Consider the following 22,669-nt stretch of genomic DNA (forward strand, 5'->3'; position numbering starts at 1 on the left):
TCCCCACTTGCAAGTTTAGTTTTTCTAGACAGACAAAGATATTTAAGCAGCATAACTCACTTCCATCAATCTTTCAGAGTTTTGACCAACATGCCTTCATGCTTCTGCATTTTGTCCACATGGTTCTCGGTAGTGCTGCTAAAATACTGTGCTTATCTGACACCTGCAGTCAAATTAATCCCAAGTTAAGCCTGACAAAGCCACTAAAAGGAAAACAGTTGTCTCTTTGTGAACTTGGGGAAAAACACAGCTGCTTGATACATGGTTAAAAACCATTACTGAGCATTTAAAAGTTAATTTCAAGATTATACTTGATAATGTTTAAAAAGCCTACAATTAACTCGGTGTTTTACTAGGGGAAAGTCGCACCCATAATGTGTCAGTGTTTTCATGCAGAAAAATCACATATTCTAAGAACTTGTTGTAACTTGGCTGTAAATATTTACTATAGACAGCAGCTTAGGATACCAGGTTACAGCCCAAAAGCAAATATTTCATACCAAGTTTCAAATATATGGATTTTCCCATTTGTAAATGATTCAGGCAGCCATTCTCCTCCCTGAGAACTGCTGACTCAATCTATAAACATAAATATACCATTTCAGAGGAGAAAGGATGCAAATTACACATCAGTACAGTAGTCCTCAGGGAGTTTATTATGGGGTAATTGGACCAAACAAGGGCCAACTTTTGGCCTGATTTACAGTCTCAGCATGCCTATTGACATCAGCAGAGGTTTAAGGTAAAGAAGAATTTGGCTTTAAGGGGTTGGAAAGAATTTTAAATTATTCCATCTTAGCCTCCCTGGGCTAACTTCTGCTCTGAAGGGGAACCATTATAAACATGACTTGCAAGCAGCTCGCCTCACTGGCTTCAGGTGGGTGTGACTCAGAGCAAGGCTTTGCCTCCTAAGTGATGCTTACTCATCAATTCTGAATTTGGCTCCTCTAAAAGATTATAACCCTCCACAGACAGTGGGTAACATCACTGAGCATGTGTGGTTTTCTTATGTAATTCCTTGGGCTGGTTGCAAAGCAGAGGTCTAGGCTAAAGGCCAAGTCACGCAGAGTATGAGTGGCTTCAGAAATAACCACCATTCAGATTTAATGCAAGGAGCTCAAAATGAAAACCATCAAATTAAGGGAGACAAGGCAAGTAACCAGTCTGCATTATCACAGGTTTTATAAACCCCTCTCAAGGTCGTTCACATTTCCATGGGTTTAGGAAGAGGGTGCCGGGACAGATCAGTGTGGTTACTGAATTCTGCATTGCATTGAGGTCTTCTACATTGTGTTTCTCAGTTGCCATCAGACTATTCTGCTCACTTCAGAGTGCATAGGAGATGCTATAAAACATTGTGAAATGGGAGGCCAAGACTGTGTTTGTTAGAAAGTGGCTCCATATGGCTGCAGCTGGTGCTGGGGGTGGCATCAAGCTGCAGTGATGAAAGGTACCTGGGTATCACTGTGCTCAAGTATCAGTTTGTGTGGGACCTTTGCACCATCACTGAACATCCTCTCAACTACATCTCAAACTAGAAGTGACCCAGAGAGACTGTTTCATAGGCCATGGAAAATTGCTTGGAAATTCTATGCACATGTCCATATAATTATACCTAATTATGACTTTTTATGGTCCCAGAATGGTTCATAGAGACTAAAGGGCAGCAGTGTTTTCATCTTGATATGAAGTAACAACAGGCATGAGGTCTACCTTTATGTTAGATTAATATGTAGGTCAATGTCTCTGAACTTACAGTGAGTATTTTTCTCATTTATTTGTGTGCCTTAACTGGCCATGGTATTTCTCCAATCTTCTTTCCTAAATATTCCATACTTCTTTGAGTCTGAGTCAGATTTAGGTTCTGACTGCCACAGAGTTTATAAATGTACCTAATGACTCCATTTTCTGCAATTGGATCAGTTCTTGAGCAGTGTGCCATAAGAAATAATAGTGATGTTTACGGTGTAGTTATGGTTATTGTTTTTACACAAGAAATGTTTGCAAATATGTCTTCAAAGCTCAAGGGAGGTGCCTGGATCTACCCTACAGATAGACTGTTTCTGTCAGTCCTGTCCATAGTACTGCAGGTCTGTATTTACCCTCTTTAGATGTTCAATGGCAGCACTGGGAGCCAGCAGGAGAATTAAATTTGGTGTACAATGGGACTATCCTGTACACTTTTTGATAATTTTGGTATCCAGTTAAAAGCTAAAATTAATTCAAAAACATGTTTCACCTGATAGCATTGAAATCTCTGCCCTGTGCACTTACACCTGCCTGGAAATTTTCTTTGCTTCAGTGTGTCCACTGGTGAATATCTCTTGTGCTTTGCCCTATACATCTTCGGGGCAAAAGATTTAATTTTGTTTTCCATTTGTTTGAAAATGGGATATTGGTCCAGTCAGAAGAAGAATCCTCAGTTCTCCCAAGTGTATGGGTGATGTTATTGCTAGGGGATAGAGTAATACTAGAGAGGTATAAAACCTCACTGTGAGGGAATGCAAAAGTGACACAGATACAGCTTTGAGTATACTTTCCCCTCTCTTGGTTTCTTTATTGAGAATGTGATGCCAAGCTGCTTTTCTGCCAGAGACTATGTGAACACTTGTCTTCCACCTGATTCTGCAGGACATGTGTGTGGCAGAATCTGACTTTACAAACTCTTACCGTCCTTGGTACTGTCTTTCCTTTGATAAGTCATTGTACTGTATACCTTGCCTACATTTCATATGTCATTAAAACTTTGATTAAGAGAGGTAATAAATATAAATAAAGTTCACATTACCCTAGCAAGCTGCAACAGCCTCTGTTTAGTCCCTGAAAATGTTCACATAACAAACAGTGATGTAAAACTATTGTTGGTAATGCCTGTGTTATTCTTGCTCTTGATAAATGTACTATTGAAATAAACTAGCTCTCCTAGCATTAATGATAATTTGATTAAAGAAAACTTTCTGGCTAACATTTTGTAACAGTGCAATAAGTAACTTCCAATTAAATTTTTCTATATGTGGAGAAATGTGTAATGAATAAATCAGTAAAGACTACATAATGGAAGCCTATTAGCAGGGTGAATATATTCTTGTAACTCAAATTTCTGTATCGCTTTAATATTATCTTCCATCAGAAGCGAAGGTACAATTACCAATTTTATCTTATCTTAGGCTTATTATTGAAGAGTAGTAAAGGAAACTTCATTCCAGAAACTATAATGTGATTTTTGATTAATGGTGGGATTTTTATGTGACAAGAATATTTCTCCTAGGCAAAGTATGCACATGCATCGTTGCCTGAACTGACTTGTTTCTGGCAGCCTTTCACTGACAGAAAGTCTTGCTTCTGTGTAAACATATGTATTTTTCTGTATGTATAGCAGATTAAAGTGTACAGGATCTTAAACAGTCAGAACTGGATCTATGCTACATGAGAAGACTTAAGCCTTTCCTTCACATTGTGTTGTATTTAACAAGACTCACTAAGCAATAAACACTTTCCACTTCATCTTATGAAATGTCAAAGTTGCAAAGAGAAATGTTCCACATATGAGCAAAATTGATCATTGCTTGAAGTGCTGCAAGTGAGTCTCACACCTGTAGGTAGGTGCAGTAGTTATCCCTATAGGAATCTAAGTACATCTCATAGTAGACAATGGGATATCCAGGAGATTGTTTAAAATACATTTGCAACCTTTAAAATGTTTCTTAAATTTATTTGTAATTGATGGAAAAGGATCTCCATTTAAGGTTTGCTGTTCTTCAACTGATATGCATAATACTTTTGTAAAGACAAGGTTTAAAAGTGTTAAATGAAAGCTAAACCAAGCTCTCACTAACATAAGAAGAAAGAACCGTATCAGATTTTTAGTTTGCTAAGCCCTAAGACATTAACATTTGCTTGCCAAGTCCCAGCTGATATTCACCTTTATGCAAGGGACAGAAAGTAGTCCCAGCCTATGCTACAGTATTTGTAAATCATGGGAGTGCATATGCTGAATGCTCATCTGCTATGGCACTTCAGTCATGCACAGCTGTGTTAAGGAACTAGACCAGCACACCTTTCAGGCAAGACCTGATTGTATGTCAGTGCTGCATGCAGCCAAGTCAGCCTGCTGCAGTGGGTTACCTTCTCTGTCTTGCTTTCCAGCACCACTTGGCCCATCTGCAGAGAAAGAAAACAGCTCTGCATGAGGCAACAACAGAGTATTGCTTGGTTCAATGTGCTCTGCATCTTAGCAGTCCTTGCAAAGGAGAATATTGTTGGCTCTTGACCTTGGCACATGCTCTGTTCTTCACAATGAAGGACCTTTGGCCAGAAAAAGGATTAATTAAAAGTCAGCAAGTCTACTCTGCCTCTTTGGTTTTCAGGGCTAATGAGAACCAAACCTCCTACAGATTCATTCCAATATGTGACTTGACATTCTAGTAATTTTGCTTCTATCATATATATATATATATATATATATATATATATACACACACACTTTTTTTTTTTCTTTTTCAAAGAGGTTGTTTTCATTCCTGGCTTGAACTGCTATTAAAGCACTCAATTTTACTCCTAGCCAAACTTAAGGGAGTTGCTCTGGAGTTCAATGAAAGAACCAAATTAATTGAATTTGGCATGGCTTCCACTTCAAACACTCTATTTTGGTTTTGTAATAAATTTATGTGACTTTTTTTCCTTCTGTTGGAGCCATTTCTTCAATTCTTTTAATTTCTTCTTTGGACATACCAGATTATTTTCCCCTATGTTCTCCTGATGTCCAAATATCACAGAGGTTAATTTGATTTCCCTTTCAATATATTTTGTTTCCAGACATGCATCTGCTTTCGTACAAGTACGTGCTTATGTATTTATATACATGCATTCATATATGTGTTTATGTAGTCAATAAATAAATATACATTCATATATATTGTATTCATGCATATGTGCAGGCATTTAGATGATAACCTCAGGCTGACTACTTTCTAACCAGTACTCCAATAAACTGGTACTGACTGGTATAGACTTCTATCAATGTTTTACTCTCCACTGCCAATATAAATTTCATGGGTCACTGAAAATGCACAGAGTCCTGATGTTTGATGCTGCTCCTGCTATTCACACTGTACCTAATAAAAGGTTTGGTTCAAATTCTACAGAAGTCAGTGGGTATTATTCCACAGTTGAGAGACTCAGGTAATGCCTGGAACTCTTTCAGTTATTCCGATCAGGGGTGTTTTTACTGACCACCTCAAACACCAATGGGTTTGCTTTGGAGAAAGACTTCTACACAGTTTAAATGTTCTGAGATTTCCTTCCTTGAAAAATTAAGAAAGAACCAAAGTCCTGTTCACACTCTTCATTCCATAAACCCCTGGCAGAGCCAAACAGGTTATGTCTGCACAACCAGGTGGCTGTTTCTGCTGAAATGCATGGAAGCAATATTGTTTCAGGTTGTACTGAAATTGGCTAAGCGGACAAGGCCAGCAGCTTTTGGGCATCCATGTTATTGCACACAGAACTGATGGGGATTCACTAGCTACTCCTGCTGTGCTCTCCACAGTAACTGTAAATATGCACAACATATGAAACACCTTTGTAAAGACGCTTCCACTTCTGCTGCCACATAAAAGCCTGCTGTTGATTCACGTACGACCTAGCCTACCAGCATATTTTCCAGGGCAACTCAGCACTTATGAACTCTGAAAGGTGACATCTGCCATTCAAGTTTCCAGCAACACCATGAACCCAGTGAAGATATTTATAAATCCCCTTGAAAAATGGAAGAAAAAAAGGGCCTTTCAATTAACCCCACATTAGTACAAGAAAGATGATGGCATAATTTTAAATGCATGTCATCGTGCATGAAATATAATGGCTGCACAGAATCATTTTCAGCCTCCACTGTCACTAATCTCTAAACAAATACAAACAAAAAACCAGTAGCAGGTCAGAGCCTCTGTAATTTATTCATTTTCCTTCCACTGAAATATTCTACAGTCCTTCATTGGTTTGTAAATTTTGTTCTAAACCAGGAGTCCCCTTGAGATCTGCCATCTTGTTTGCAAGAAAGTCTGCAGGGAAACCAAGGTTGATGGCAGCCTCGAGAACAAAAAGGCTAAAATGAAATGGAAGATGACATCTTCAGTTGTTGTGTAGATGTCTGCTAACAGATTTTCTCTTCAAAACCTCATGAAGGTTTTTTTCATCATGCCCTGTTTGCTCCTGTATTCTTACTGCTTTTCCCCCCTCTCATTCCCTGCAGTGCATTCTGCCCGTCGCTTTATACCTCTGTCCCTTCCCTGACTGGTATCTCTGCCATGCTCCTGATCTGAGCTGAAGAATTGTGATTCTAAGCAATATTCAGGCACACAAAGGGCAGGCACAGATCACCTCTTATTTTCTAAGAGTTCCATGGGAAAAGGGGATCAATGATTACGATCTTTTAATTAATGTTGCATTTAACATAGCCTGAAACAGAGGTGTTTGTTTTGAGGTTGACAAAACAGTCTCAAAACCAAACCTGAGTTAATAGAACTGCAGTCTTGGAGTTTGAGTGGAAGGAACATCTGGTGGGATCATACTGTTTAGACTCCCTCACAGGGGCTTGCAAGCACAAAGAAAAGTGTTTAGACACCAATAACAAATGCTACCAAGTTACACTGCTCAGCTGGTGGCTCAGGAACTAGATCCTCCTTTGCCACCTGCAATTTCACAGAAAGTTTCAGCCAAATGAATCATCTTCAAACAAACAAGAACCAATGACACCTTCCATCTTTTCAATGTCTTACCACACTATCCTTCTCTTCATTGCTATTCAATTTTTCACTGAATTATGGAATAGACACAAATGTTGCAGTTCCTTGTGCTGTGTTTTGAGGCATGATTACTGGGAATTGCTGAATCTGTAATGATGGGTCTGGTGCAATCACCTTATCAGAGTAATTTCACCATATTAAAATTTGAAATGGCTCTTGTTACATTGAATAAAATGTAGATTCTGACAAGATTTTTTTTTCAATCCAGGTAGTATCCTTACATATAAAATATCTGTTTTGGAAATTATGTCTACATTTTTCTTTTCTTCTTTCTCACCCTTGCCCAAGTTCCACCAGGACTTTCCTTTGGGCTTCCTTTTATGCAAAGTGTTGTGCTCCTCAGCAACATTTCACAGGTGGTCATGGTAGTGCTTGCCTGACAGTTGGATTTGGTGACCCTAAAGGTCTTTTCTAATGATTCTATGATTCTGAGTGTGAAATCTTTTCAGGATTTGGGACTTTCATCAGTTTCTGGGCAAAACTGGCATCCAATTAAAACAATGGAGATGTTTTTAATAAGGTCAGAAAATAAAAGCTGAAGTGGTCTGCAGCGCCGCAGTTCAGACCTGTACCTCTTCCCTGTGTGCACAGGACCCTGCATGTCTGTGGGGCCACAGAAAAAAAACCTCCAACAGCCAAAAGTAATAACATGAGATTTCAAAATAAAATACAAAGGCAGATGTAGAAACAGACCATAAGGCCTGTGAACTATTACATTGGGTGTGATCCTTCTCTAACTTACAACTGGTGTAGATCAATTTACAACTGATGTAGGACTGATATAGACCTGATGTGGTGTAGATTAAGCCCCTGTTGAAATCAATGGAGTTAGACAGGTATAAAACTTGAGGCAAAGGAGTGGAGAACTAATCTGATTATCTCAGAGTTATGAAAACATAATTTATTTGCAGAATCGACATACTTTGTGGTTTCTGCTGCTTGACTCTCCAAATGTTCCCTTAGACTGAAAACACACTTGAAAACTTAAAAGATTTATTGTGCAGCCCTCAGTTTGGGTAGGTAATTAATTGCGATGGCTATTTATACTGGAGCTGCTTTTGTGTATTTTTGGTGGAAGAAGGAAGTTTGTTGCCAGGCAAGAAGGAATCTTTGTTTTGGTTCTTTATAATTTGTGACTATGCCACTGGCTGAGGCATGAAGTTATAAGAATAGCTGCTGTTGCTTTTTCTTTGTGAAAATGCATTGAGCACTTCATAGTCCTGAGCTTTTTGGTATTTTTTTAACCTCCCAAGACTTTGGCATCTGTTACTGTCAGGTAATTTGTAGGACAGCCCACTTGACCCTTGGTTCATAGGTCATCAGAATCTATATGAAGGGGACTATTCTCTGCTATTGTCGAGCAAGGGATTTACATCTTAACTCCTATTAATGCCACTAAATCTCTCATGCATCAATGACAAAAGGAAGCCTAAATTACAATCATATTTGCTTATGAATACTGCTAGAGTACTGACACAATCCAAACAGGCATGGAAGTGGAATAGTTGAAGAGTATGAAGATTCATGTGAAGGAAAACAAGGTTCTGATCTTGCAAACCTTATCAGAGTGCAAGTAGCGAGATACCTGGCTATACATTATTAATTGTTCAGAGAAAAGTGAAATGGTTATGAGAGGTATTGTAGGCTCCTGGCAGCCAAGTCATACACTGCAGAAACATTTGCCTAAACAGTATGGGCTAATAGAGCGAACCACATCAGGTATTAGACTGGTTGAGCTCAGGATTCAGGCAGATTCTGAGGAACTTGTCATCATCACAGGTGGTTAAGCTGTTCATGATATAACCTAGGAGAATGAGCACTGTGAAATCAGAACTATTTATGAATATTATACACAGTCACTCTGTAGTCTGCTCTAAAATACTTTTTTTTCTTTTTTTATAATAAAGTCCTCCAGTCTTGGTATCGAGATTTTGAAATAAAACCAATATATGTTTAGAAAATCATGCATAAACCCCTCTTTTTTTTATTTGACTAAAACATTTGGGGATGTCACTGGTAATTAACAGCTCTTTGAGGAGAAATAAGTGAGCAAGATGTACCATGGGATTATGGAAGTGGTGTCACCCAAATTATGCTGGGTGTATAAGCACCCATGGTCACCCACCCCACCTTCCCATGAGTGAGCCTTTTTTGTTCCTTACTCAGCATGTGGCATTTGCCCAGAAGCTTCTCCAGCTTCCAGCTGCAATGGAGAGGTTTACTCATGGTGATGATCTCAGCAGTATTACGTGCCAAACTTACTATGAGCACCATGCCAGCTGCCACGTCCCAAACCTTCTTCTTGACATGTGGTGTAGTAGAGTCCTTGTATAGAAATAAATGAAGGAAACAAGCTTCTCCCTGAGTGGAGGAGGGTACTGGTACAAAGGCACTTAAAAAAACCCTGCCCCAGTGGGAAGTTGGCTATCTCCTACTCAACTCTCTTCTAATAAATGCAGTTTTACTTTACAAAAGTAAATTGGCACATTTCACATTGATTTACATGAAATCAGATGTATCTACATATTAAATATTAAAAGTTGGTTTTAGAGTTATTTCTTCAAGCAGGAACAAATCTTATGACAAATCCTATGTATACTGCTATTATTCAGTTATCATTAAATCAAAAGTCATCTTGATTCCTCAGAACCTGCACTGAGGAAGCAGTTTAAAATTTGGCTGACAAATTGATTATGAGCGATTTAGTCACTTTAAATGCAGAAAAGTTCTTAGCAATCAAAGAAAAAAAAGATCTCAACACATAAGCCACGATTCAACACCAAGTCTATATCTTTTTACTAATTCTTCAGATAATTACATGTATTTGTCTACCACTTTTTAAAATGTCACACGCAAAGACAGTGCAATCAGTTCACCTGCAATTAAAACCAGCTTATACTAACATATTCAGCTCTTTCCATGATAAAATTAAGATATATAATGACTGCATGAATCAGAAGAGAGCTCTCAATTTTATCTCTGACTTTATCTTGTCAGAATTATTTACTGCTCTTTTTTTTCATCCTGTGAGAGCATACTTGCACATACTCTACCTTTCCCTAGATGGAACATAAAGGACATTCTCCACAGGTTACTAAATTGAGGCACCAAGGACCTGAACAATCAGCCTTGACTCATGTAAGGAGTCCCTTTGACTCACATCAGCTAGGCTGCTGGATCAGTTGGTTATATATCATTACATTTGGTGCTATAAAGGTTACAAGTTCAAAAACTGAACAAATTTGTGCAAGGTCTCCTTCCTAGAAGCAGTCTACTATTTAAAAAAAATCTTTCTCAACAGTTTTCTTCTTTAACTAAAGGTTTTTTTTGCTGTTGTTGTTATTGTTGTACCTGAAATATTGTATTAAAATTTGTTATTTCTTAGTCTTTTATGAAGGATTATATTTCTTAGTTAGAGATTAATGGATATTTGCTGATAAATATTTTGATAGTTTATTGTCCCTTAATTTAGGATCTATCTCTGTTACAAGAAGGATCTGAATCTGCTGGAACATGTCCAGAGAAGGGCCACAAGGATGATCTGAGGGCTGGAGCACCTCTCTTATGAGGAGAGACTGAGAGAGTTGGGGCTGTTCACTCTGGAGAAGAGAAGGCTCTGAGGAGATCTTATTGTGGTCTTCCAGTATCCTAAGGGGGCTACAAGAAATCTGGGGAGGGACTTTTTAGGGTGTCTGGTAGCAATAGGACTAGGGGGAATGGAGCAAAACTAGAAGTGGGCATATTCAGATTGGATGTTAGGAAGAATTACACCATTAGGGTGGTGAGACAATGGAACAGGTTGTCCAGGGAGGTGGTAGAAGCCTCATCCCTGGAGGTTTTTAAGGCCAGGCTGGATGTGGCTCTGACCAACCTGATCTAGTGTGAGGTGTCCCTGCCCATGGCAGGGGGGTTGGAACTAGATGATCCTTGAGGTCCCTTCCAACCCTAACAATTCTATGATTCTATGATTCTATCCCTTTCAGTTTAGGTGTTCAGTATGTTCAGGACAACTTGTCTTCTTCAAGAATAATGAACATATGATGAATTATATAGGGACCTACGCAGGGATGTGTGTCCATATGTATATGTCCTATATCATGTGGTACATGATTAAGCCAGTATAATCACAGAGAAACAAATAAGGGATTTGAGAGAAACACTTAGAAATTAAGTGCTGTTCAGGATGTGTACATGGATCTAAACCTGTCCATTTTAGAGAGCCTATGTCTCATTGTTTAATCTCCAGGTTAAGTATCACTCTTTCGTGTTCTTTTGCACGAAATAATAGAAAAACAAAGAAACGTAACTTAAGCACAATTCAATTAGATGCAAGGGAATTGAGCACCTCAATTCTTAATGAAATTAATGATCTTTTGTAATCACAAATGGCCAGACCTTAATTTTACTTGCTATTTAAAAGATGACACCTGGAGTAAAGTCATGTCCCATAAACCATTAAATGTCTCTGGTATTCAGAAAAGACTGTCCCTTCCTGGATTAGTAAGAGAGTGTCTTGACACACCTTTAATGCTTCCAATACCAAGACAGCTCAATTATGACTACAAGATTTTGATTAAAAGGTAAGTGGAGCATCCCAAAGCCAAATGAGATCAAGCAAAGGGCACTCATCAGCTTTGTTGGAATACAGCATCTGCTTAGAAGTCTTAGCAACAGCCATTGTCATGCATGGCTGCTTTGAATTTTTACAAATTTGGTTCTAAAGAAGTCCAAGGTAACAGAGGTATGATTTTTAGATTATGTTTAACTTAGATAAATATTAGGACAATTTTTCCTACTGTCTGAGCACAGCCTATGTTTCTCTGAAACCCCATTACTCTGTATTAGTCACCTGAAGAATAGCTTATTTTACTCCCTTTTCCATCTCTTGTTAACTTTGAGGCTATTATCTAGCCCATTTAGGAGCTTATCAGACAGAGTTTGAAATAATATATTGCAACAGTATGTCTTCAAAATAAAAATATCTCCAGCAACAAACGAGTTACCACTGGCTTGTGAAAAAAAAATAATGAAGGTTCTCCCAATGATAAGGAAAAAATAACATCCCATTGTCTGATTATAACCTGAGAAAGCTATTGAGATGTGGAAGTTGCCCCAAAATTTTAGTTATCAAAGTTGAGAGGACAGAGATTCTTGTGCAATCTAAGTTTGCAAAGAAAGAAAAAGCCAAATATCCCAGGGTTCTGGTTTGCTTAACATGAACAGCTAGAGTCTGGCTTGTGGCATTGACTCCCAAGCTTGTATGAAAGGCGTAAAATGAAAAAGTGAAGGAAGCAATACTAGAAATGGCAATGTGTCAGAAGATGAACAATAGTAACGGTCCAGCAAAACTTTTACTGTGTTTTGTGAACTGTGTAAGCTTACTGAACGGGGAGCAATGACTATTTCTTTGTATACCTTCATTATACCTTTCTCACAAATAGTTCTAGACAGTATAGTCATTTCCCAAAACTTTTAGAGTAGGAAAAATTATATATATTCAGAGACTTTTGTTCTTTCCATATGACCCTCACATTATAACCAGATGGTAAATTACTGCATTTTTCCTCTTAAAGGCCTGGGAAGATCTAGCCATACTGACTTAATCTAGGGTTGATGAAGTGGCTTGTATTTGAGACAAGAAGATTAGATTATCACAGTATATTAGTTTAAAATCTTTCTGACAGTGCCTTGTGTTACCTGGTATTAAACCATGAATCACCTCTGCCTACATACCACGGGGCGGATCCTCCCCTGGCATTAAGTGATACAACTCCACTGACGTCCCTGGAGCTGCCCTTGCCAACACCAGATCTGGTCCTTATCACACAGTATGCTATTGAAATGTCAGTCTTTAGAGCAATTCACCAGCTTGATCTACCTCACCAGTCCTGGTTAGTCATGCCCTGGGGGTAGCTGTGATAATCTCCATTCAATCTGTACTTCTGGAATGGAATTGTTTGGAAATAATGCTTTCAGCTGCACACCTTGCATTTGGGAAGGGTGCCAAGAGGCTTCTTGCTCTGTTTTGAAATAAAGGCTCACATCTCTACTGAGATTTTGGCTCTATTCCCTATTGCTGAATTTTCAGTAAGTTATTAGGTGCATCATTACCCCATTTCATTTCCTGGCTGTTCTGACTACCATCCTAGTGCTTATACACTGAAACTGCCAAGACCTTTCCTTCAGCCCTTCTCACAGAATTCCATATGAAATTTCCCAGCAATGTTACTCAAATTCCTAGGAGAAAATAATGGAAAATATCTGAAGTTTTTGATCATGAAATCTTTTCTGCCACTGGTTGAGATACTGAAGTAGAGCACCTGGGAGCAACAGGAGCTGAGAATTTAATCCCCTCATCTACAGATCTTTTCCTCTGTCTCTGTTACCTGCAGGAAGATAGTCTCTTCAAGAGGACCTAGACATGGACAGTTTTTGGTTTTGTTTTCTTTTGGAATATGATATTTGCTCCTGTTGATGAGCAACTGCCTTCACTGGAGTCTTTCTACAGATTCCTCATATTTGTGTTTCTCAAGTAAAGGGAAAACTTTGAAGATGTAAAATAACTATTTGTGGGTCTCTAAGTTTATTGTGGGTTTCTGTGGTTCTTCTATAATATCCCAGGGAAGGATATTACACTGATTCATATTTCTTCATTCTCTGTGTTCAGTGTAATAGAGTGATTCCATGCTAGCATCAAGAGGAAAGATGAGCACACAGCCAGTTTGTTCTGCACATGGTTCCTCCTTCTAAGCAACTGGATAAACCCCAGATTGTTCTACAGAGGAGGAAAACCTGAGTGTATTGGGAGCATCTTCCATATGAATCTGTATATTTCTGAAGGGTGATGAAGTCTAACATCCCCGAAAACAAAGAAATAAAATATTATAATGTATTTTCTTAACTCATACTCTCAATGCTACCAAATAACCTCTCTCCTTCTTTCTGAACTTTGTGCTTGACTTCTTCTCATCTCTGTATAACCTCTACTTCCCTCTCCTCACCCTACCAAGGTTTTTTATCTGCACAATTCACCTTCCTGAATGGCCAGGCACTTGCCTTTGCTTTTTGGGTGATGACATGTTTCTTGGGTTTGATTTGGAGTCTGCTATAGTTTCATAAATGGCTGCAACTGCTTCTTCAGGCTAACAAAATGTAGGACAGCTGTTACACCTTGGGCTTCAATAACATTTTGTCTAGGCAACAACTTCTTTGTCACCTCATTGAGCCAGTGCAGGTCCTAAACACTTTCTCTGTTGGCTTGTTCTCTGGATACTAGCACACTTCTGAGGCTGCTGTTTTCCTCTTCTCAAGCTGCTCTGGTATTTCCTTCATCTCATACAGAAACAAACGTGCTCATGAACAGTTTCAGTGAAATCCCCTCCAGAGCTTGCCTTTGGGTCATAAAACTTGACTGTGATTGGGATGGAGATTGCTGTTGTTTCAGCTGTTTGGTTCCATAAAGGAGCTTTGCTGCTTACTTATATTAACTGTTTTAAGTATAGGGCCATTATTACTGTATTTGTTTCAATTTCTCTGCTCATACAGACTAACAGCTTGGATGGCTTCTGGGTCTTGAGCCAGAGGTTTCATCAACCTGCTGTGTGTGACACCTAGTGCTTTTTCTAAAGTAATTCTTTTTAACATTAGTGGTCTCCAACAGAGAATCTCTAAAACAGAAGTAGGCAAAAGAGGGACTTATCAGAAATCAAATGTTTGGACAATCTAGCTTGATCTGTGTACCTCTGTAAGACAGCTTACCTATGTGTACTTGCCTGTCAGGAGTAGAAGTTTGGGAACAGAGGCTGAGTTTTTTGTCTCTGACTTGATAGGGAGCTGTTAGAGGGTACAGCAGAGATGAAGGAAAGAGGAGAAGTAGGAAAACAGTATTAGAACTCCATCTCTGCAAACTCTTTCGTGGGGAATAGCACTAGTTCTTAAAAGACGAGATTGATGCTTACTCTGCTTACAAGTGTTAGCGAAGGTTAATTAGCCAGTCTTTGCTAACTGGTTGGAAATATACAAGGTGAGGAGTGCTCTACAAGCATTCTCACTGGGAAGGGTGTGGAGGGTGTGATTTGAGAGACAGGAAAGTCAAGGAGGTACTGCCACCATTGGTGTCTGCGTGTTGAGGTAATCTGCAGTAGTGAAAGAATCCCTCTGCAACCCATTAGTTAGCTTAGGGAGACACGGTGACAGGTGTCATGATCTGCTCTTCTGCATGTGGTAACACTCCAACACAAGCTCTTGCAGTAGCCTTGCATATCACACAGTATCACAGTGTCACAGTATATCAGAGGTTTGGAAGGGACCTCAAGAGATCGTCAGGTCCAACCCCCCCGCCAGAGCAGGATCACTTAGGGTAGTCCTCACAGGAATGCATCCAGGTGGGATTTGAAAGTCTCCAGAGAAGGAGACTCCACAACTCTCCTGGGGAGCTTGTTCCAGTGCTCTGTCACCCTCACTGTAAACAAGTTTCTCCTCATGTTGAGGTGAAATAGAATCATAGATTCAACCAGGTTGGAAGAGACCTCCAAGATCATCCAGTCCAACTTATCACCCAGCCCTAAGTAATCAACTAGACTGTGGCATAAGTGCCTCATCCAGTCTTCTCTCGAATGTCTCCAGTGAAGGTGACCCCACCACCTCCCTGGGCAGCCCATAAATATCCTGCATGGCTCCTATTGGGGATCACTGCTGGTGTCTGCTATGCCTGCACACAGTCTTTTGGTCTGGTGGGGAACACAGGAACGTTGGTGCCACTGGGAGCAGGACCAGAGACAGAGCCTGCTGTGTGACGATTGCACAAAATTTGTTAGTTATTAATGTCAGTGTGGCCTACACAAATTTCTTCAGAAATCCTTTGCTTCAAAATATGTCTTTGGTTTTGCTATGTTTCTTAAAACCATCCCATGTATACACTTGGGGTTTGTAGCAGAATTCCAGATTAACGGATGCAACTTCTTGCCAGAAAACGCAGCTCTGAAAGTAAACACAGGGAGAATGACTCTGTGGGTCTCCTTGTGGCTTTGGAGGTTATAGCTTTCCACTAACAAGGACACAGCCCCAGTAAGTCACTTGGGAATCCTCCCATTGACCTCACTGTGGTGGAGATCAAATCACCACAGAGATTTACAGAGATTTTTTTCATACAGTCTCAGAAACAGTTTTGCTTTCAGCCCTAGGAAATGAGACACTCGGCACTAACAGATTTTTAATATTCATCTTGTCACGTGCTAGGCTGCCCTACAGAACTTTGAGCTGCTCCAACAAAAAGCACCTTATCAAGTTACTGCTGAAATCTCTTAAATGCTCAGCAGGATGACCATGACACAGAACACAGAGAACAGTTTGGAAACTGTTTCTTCAGGAACAGGAAATGAATTGATGAGTCAATGTGATATTCATAGATAAAATAGTAGATAAAATGGTAGATATGTGGAAAATGTGTGTTTATGCACACAGCATAACATGGATCATGGACCTAAAAATCATTTATCTTAGAAACACCATATTTAAAATTTCTGAATATTGAACCCAAAATTTAAATGCTCTTTCTGATGACAACATATCCCAAATACAAATGAAATTTTGTTATCTCTGTGTATTCACCTTTGCTTGGATATTGGTCAAAACTTCAGACTAATTAATGAAAAATACTTTGGACTTCTAGAAAGCCTAGCAGGCTTCATGAGGGTTTTGTGCAAGCTCTCCATAGGTGTTAATTAAGGCTGTGAGAAGCTTGGTGTTCTTGGTACTACTTATGCCTGTTTAATACTAGCTCTTTTGCCATCTCCAAGGTCAAACAGCAAAGCAGTAACAAAATCAGCAGCAGAATGGTGATATCAGTACTCCTGAGAGTACTATCCTGTGGGATATTATCTTTCCCCAGCCCATACTATCAGTTGTAGAAAATAACTTTTGATGGCTCAGAGAAGGATCAAGCTGGACTGGTTGTTATTACCATCACTATAAGCTGGTGTGAACTTCAATAAGCAGTTTTAAAAACAAATAAACCTTCACTGAAGTAAAAGCCCCAAACTTGTGAAAGTGCAATTGACAGGCAATTTCTTTAAATCTGGTTTCACTTTATTTGGGTTATATACTCCATTTCATAAAAACCCTATCATAAAGATCTAGATCTGTGAAGAATGGCATTATGCAATTCTTTATTACCTCTGCCAGTCCATTAAAATAAATTACTTCTTTCCCTTCCCCTATCATTTCAGGGAGTGCAAGGACTTGGACATATTTCAGTGCAATCATTTTGGTATCCAAGGTTTATTCTATAACTGCTATTGTGCAAATGAGACAAGTAAGGAGCAATCAGCATTATTTTCTATATGGCCCATCACAACAGCTTATAGTCTGTATACTCTATAATGTATGAACAACTTTTTAGCAATTTTATTGGTACCTTTTGGAAAAGAGAGGCATCAGACTGCACCCTCTTTATCCATACACTGTAAGATGTTCCCTGGCTTCCTAACAACGGTGATTAGTTACAATGACAACTTAGAAAAACAGATTACTTCGAAGTTAGGATGAGGTAATTCTGCCTCTTGGAGCCTCTGTAATGAATCACCATTTTCCCTCCCTCCCTTGACCTAATTTCCAAATCGTGTACCTGTGTAAAATATTGTGATGAGAATTGTGTCTAATTATCTTCCAAATTTTTCTTTTAATTGCTAGAAGGATGCCCATTCTTGAATGAGGGAGGTATTCATGATGTAATAGTGTTAGAGAGTCCTTGAAATCCAGATTAATTATTAGTTGTGTGGACTTCTGAGAGTTTTTGATGTATTCATTTGCATTCACAAAGATGGCTTTTTAATTAAAGAGAGTTTTTGAACTTATACAAATCAGCCTTCTGCGAATATCCCTAGAAACGTGAAAAGTGTTAAAAGTCAGAAGAATCAAAGTTTCCCTGAAACATCACCTCCCCTCATAAACACTGGGTGACCAAAAATAATTGAAATACCAGACTTCATTTCAGCAGCTTCAGCCAATCTCTAATATAAAGTAGAATTATTAAGGCTTGAATAGGTTAACTAGAAATTCCTTGCTTCCAAACACGGTAGAAATGCTTCTGCAGAAGAGAGCAAGATGAGGATATCTGATTTTCATTTGAGCTCCCCTTATGGCATATGTTTCTGTCTTTACCTGCATGCTTGTTTTTTCCTCTTTATAAATGAAAGCCTCTTTTTCCAAGGATTACAATTTTAAATGTTTCCTCATTGCAACTCTTATGATCCCCTGTTGCCACCTGAGACTTCAGGGTTTTCTTTCTTTCCCTTTCTTTCACTGAGATCAAGAGAACAAACCGAAAGCTCTCAGTCTCTGGGTCTGTTTCACAGATTTATAAATGGTACCATATTTTCTGTATTATAGCCATTCAATTCTTAATGCAGCCTAACATCTAATTTACAATTTTGACTGCTGCTACACACTGAATTCAAGCAGATGTCTTTACTGAGCTGTCCACTGTGATGCCTAAATCATTTCCCTCAGAAACATGAAATACAGATTACAGAAGAGCAGATATAGAGCTTAATTTGTACCTTCTAGACTAAATGAATTTGTAAATAGATAGAATTTAATCTGATGGAATACTGTCCCATTTCTTCATTTTGTGAGATCTACTCAGAGGTACTCATACACCTCCCTGCCAGGGCTGTCTGCCTAATTTCTATTTTCATCACATAAATAATGCCAGCCTTTCTCCACAGCTATGTTCCTATTCCAGAACCTTGCCATGGTGAGGCTGGGACATTTAAACATCCTCCATGGTCCTGTTTCTTCCAAAGTTCCTAGTTACACACAAAGCTGTAATCTAGAATTACAGGTGCCTTTCACTGGGTCTTGTGATGAATTGTGTCCAGAATATTTTTAAAGGCTATTTAAAAGACATCCACAAGTCATCCTGCATCTCCTCTTGTTTAAGTCTTTGCAAAAACTTTAGGTAAAGTACAGTAATTCAATAAATTTTTAGAAGTATTACTTCTATATTCTCACAGAGGGGTTAAACCAAACTTATTTGCATTTATTTCCTCTTATCTTTTTCTTGAAAATAAACTCAGGATGCCCAACATCATCTTAGCAGTTTGGGTTTTTTTTTTTGTATGTTTTAAACTATACTTTACAACTAGCTATCAAAGTACTGCATTCACTTAGAGCACATCTGCTTCACGTTTCATTTCTAGAAAACATTTGCATCATTTCTTAGAGAATTAATGCTTGATCTCCATTTCCCAAAGTCAGAGAAATATTTGACTGAATCAAAGGCATTGCCTACTAGCACTGTTGCTCACGTACTCTGTTTTCAGGTATTTTGTCTCTGAGTATGTTTAAACTTCATGATGTCTCAAGAAACATTGCAATGTAGATATTAGTCTTTCAGTCTGATGGAAAATAGCTTCAAATGCTGGCCCAGTTCTCATGCCTCTTCTACGTTTATTCATGCTTTCATTTTTGAAAGTGATCTTCTATTCTGAAGTACGCAGATAATTCATTTCAGGATCTGGCTACTTTTTTCCCCACCTTTTTGCAGTTCTCCTGGATGACACCCTATATTCCCACCTTCTGGAATCTTTTCCTTTTTTGACCTCACTTGGGTCAAAGTTTAATTTTCATGTTATATTTCCTTTAGCTTGAACAGATTTTTGCAACTTAGATTTTGCCTGTTTCTTCCCTGGTAGCTTTTCTGCTCTGTAATTTTACTTGGCAGTGAAATGTGAACACTATCCATGGTTCTGTCAGCGTTCCCTTAAACATATTCTGAGTTTATTTCCTTTCTTAATTTTTCTCTTTAGTATATTTCTATTGAAATAAACACTTTAAATGTGGTGTGTTATTTTTTTTTCCCCTTTCCTTTGGCACGTGTGCACATCTAGTTATAAACTGCATAAAACCCAGTTCATGCTTGTTCATACTATGGTCACAGTGCTACTTAGGGTCTCACTTCATGAGCAAACTTGTGTCCCACAGCAGAGGAGCTGTTCTGAGAAGCAGTGCCTCATGCCACTCAGTTACTACGTTTCCTGACCATCTTCCAAGGGAATGCTCAACCACCCTAAATTGGGACGCCCAAAGGCTTTTGGATTTTACCAACCCTTGTGTTGTCCACCCACTAGTGACTCCCAACGACCTGCAGTGACAGAAGAGCTGCTATTGCCGTTTCTGCTGCTGCTCTCTGTCTTGCTGTGAATTGGGAATTTTCCCTGTGTGATTTCTACGTCATGTTCTGCATGAAGGGGACCTTGAGACCTCTTGAAGTTCTCTGTGAAAAACAAAAGGATGGAAAACATGCCTGAATATTTAACAGCTGTGTAGTCAGGGCCCAGGAGATGAGACCCAGAGGTTCAAGATGCAATTGCATTTGCTTTGGAGGAGCAGCTTGAACCTGCACTTCTGACAGCTGGGTGAAAGCTGCAGTCAACAGACTCTCATGGAAACTGTAGTAGAGCTGCCCCTGATTCTTGTCTTTGGAATAAAAGTAAAGATTCATTAGTATAAAATGTGAGCAAGTTAATGATCACTGGTGCCTTCACTAATCTCTCTCTGTCACTCAAACTTTATTCAGATGAATCATTTTCCATGAAAGATTTTGCTTTCTACAAAACAGATTCAAGTGGGAATAACAGACTGTCTAAAAATTTCCACAAACATGCAACTCCATCCAGCCATATTAGTTTAACCTTTGTTAGTAAATATGAGCATTCTACTTCAGAAAACATTTTGCTTTATCATTGGATTACATTTACTCCTCCTTGATTTAAATATAGATTTTACTCATGTGATTAGACCTGCAGTTGGTGCTGAACCAAATTCCTCGATCTAGCACTTTTATTGTGTATAGAGTTCATCTGGTTTTAACATCTTCCCAAATCTTTGGTTTAAATAAATCTTCCCAAAGTATATATGGTCTTCCTTCAAGGCAGTCTGTTTTCATGTTGCTTAAAATATAAATCATCTGTGCAATGTAAATGTAAACCTCCAGGCAATTCATTTTCTAATTTGTTTTCTCCCGCATCGGAAACTCAAGAAAATGTACTTCATTTACATCTATTATTACTATATTATAGATATTGTTATTATTATCAACATTACTGTTATTATTATTTACTCTGGGGGTGAGGTGTACCCTCAGGCAGATGCATTGTAAATTGAAACCAGATGTCCAACGAGTTGATGACACGTAGATTTCCAAGCAGGGCTGAAATCTTTTCCTAACATTCGTATCGCTGCGGACAAACTAACGTGAGTCTGTGTCACAAAGTGGGAACAGATCCTGGCAAGTCTGAAATCATGTCACATATCACCTTCTGACTGCACAAAAAACCATCCACCTTTTCACAGCTTTAAGCCTGCCCTTCAAACAAAGAGTGAAAATATAACAAAACAAGTAGGGAAGGTAAGAGGCTACAGTAAGATTAGGAAACAGGGAAGGTACATTCGGAAGCCATTAACAGCCCAACGCTACTAACTAAAGCTTGCTTTAAGATAGTCCCTCCAGGGAGGCTACTTCAAAGATACTCAAATAAAAAAGGCAATTTATTGGCTAAGTGATCTTCTTAGAGGCCCCAAATATCCTACCAAGCCCATTTGTTTTTCATTCCTCTTAAATTTTAAAGTCACCCTTGCAATTGCTCAAGATCTTTAAGGAATTTTTTTTTTTAGAAATTATACTAATTGGCCTATTTTTACTCCCCTCTCTTCGCCCTTAAAAAGACTATGAAGCTTGGTGCCTAAAAATAAGTCGGAGTGAGCTGAAGTCTGTGATCTCCAGATGGCTATCAGCAAGAGAGTTCGCCGTACACCCTGTGCTTTGTGCGCTGCTACCTGCGCTCTCATGCAACGGGAAGTTTAACCATTGCAGCGTGGTTGAGAACAACAGCACCAGAATGTAGGGCACAAAGCAGCCCCTTGCCACGGCTATTGCCTACCGAGACCAAGAGGTCTGAATTCTCCCATTAGCCCCCATTGCTTCTAGTCGGTTTGAATCTGCTGTGCAGTATGAAATGTCGCCTTAAATCGAAGAAGAACTGAACGAATCCTCCTGCAAAGCCTTCATTGTGTGCCGGAATAACAGCGTTTTACACCTAAAAGCTAATATGTTCCCTTAGAAATAAACCCACTGAAACTGCTGAATCTACGAAGGTAAAGCTAAAGTAATGAAGAGATAAAGAGGATCCCAACAAGCTATTTTATAGGTCTTTAAAAACTGTATTTTAATTTTATACAACAGTTTCAAAAATATTGTGACCAGTACTATTAATTTGAAGGAATATGGCATGTGAGGCACAGAGACTGTCTCCATGCCCCCATGCATGGGCATTCAGAGATAACCTGGTGCAAGCTGATGTGCTGGGTTGGCTGCTGTGTATCTGTGGAGCTCTCTGCCAAGATAGTGAGTCCTTTCCTGCTGCAAGAGAACACAGCCTGTGCTAATGGGACTGTATTGACTTTCTGCATTCCCTGTGTGGCCTCACACATGAAGGAGGCCAAAAGCATCATCTCCAAGACCCCCAGGAGGCAAGGAAATGAGAGGCTATATCCAGTTAAGAAATTAAGTGCATGCTTACTATTAAATACAAGGATCTCACTAAATTTGTATGTGTTAAATAGTGTCATTTTTACTGGCCCATAAAACAGGTTTAGAAGCTGAAAGCTCTCTGAATAAACACAGGCTTCTGCTCTTCAGGGGACTGCTCCTTTGTAATTTTTAGAACAGAGAATGGAGAAACACGTTAATTCAACCATTTAAAATTGTTATTTAACACTACAAGTCTGCCAAAACACACAAACAAGCTAAGTTTGAATAATTTGCACTGTTCCAAGTTGAAAATGTATAAAAATGTCTGAAAGAT

Source organism: Indicator indicator, chromosome 5 (assembly GCF_027791375.1).
Source record: "Indicator indicator isolate 239-I01 chromosome 5, UM_Iind_1.1, whole genome shotgun sequence".
In the NCBI taxonomy this organism is placed as follows: Eukaryota; Metazoa; Chordata; class Aves; order Piciformes; family Indicatoridae; genus Indicator; species Indicator indicator.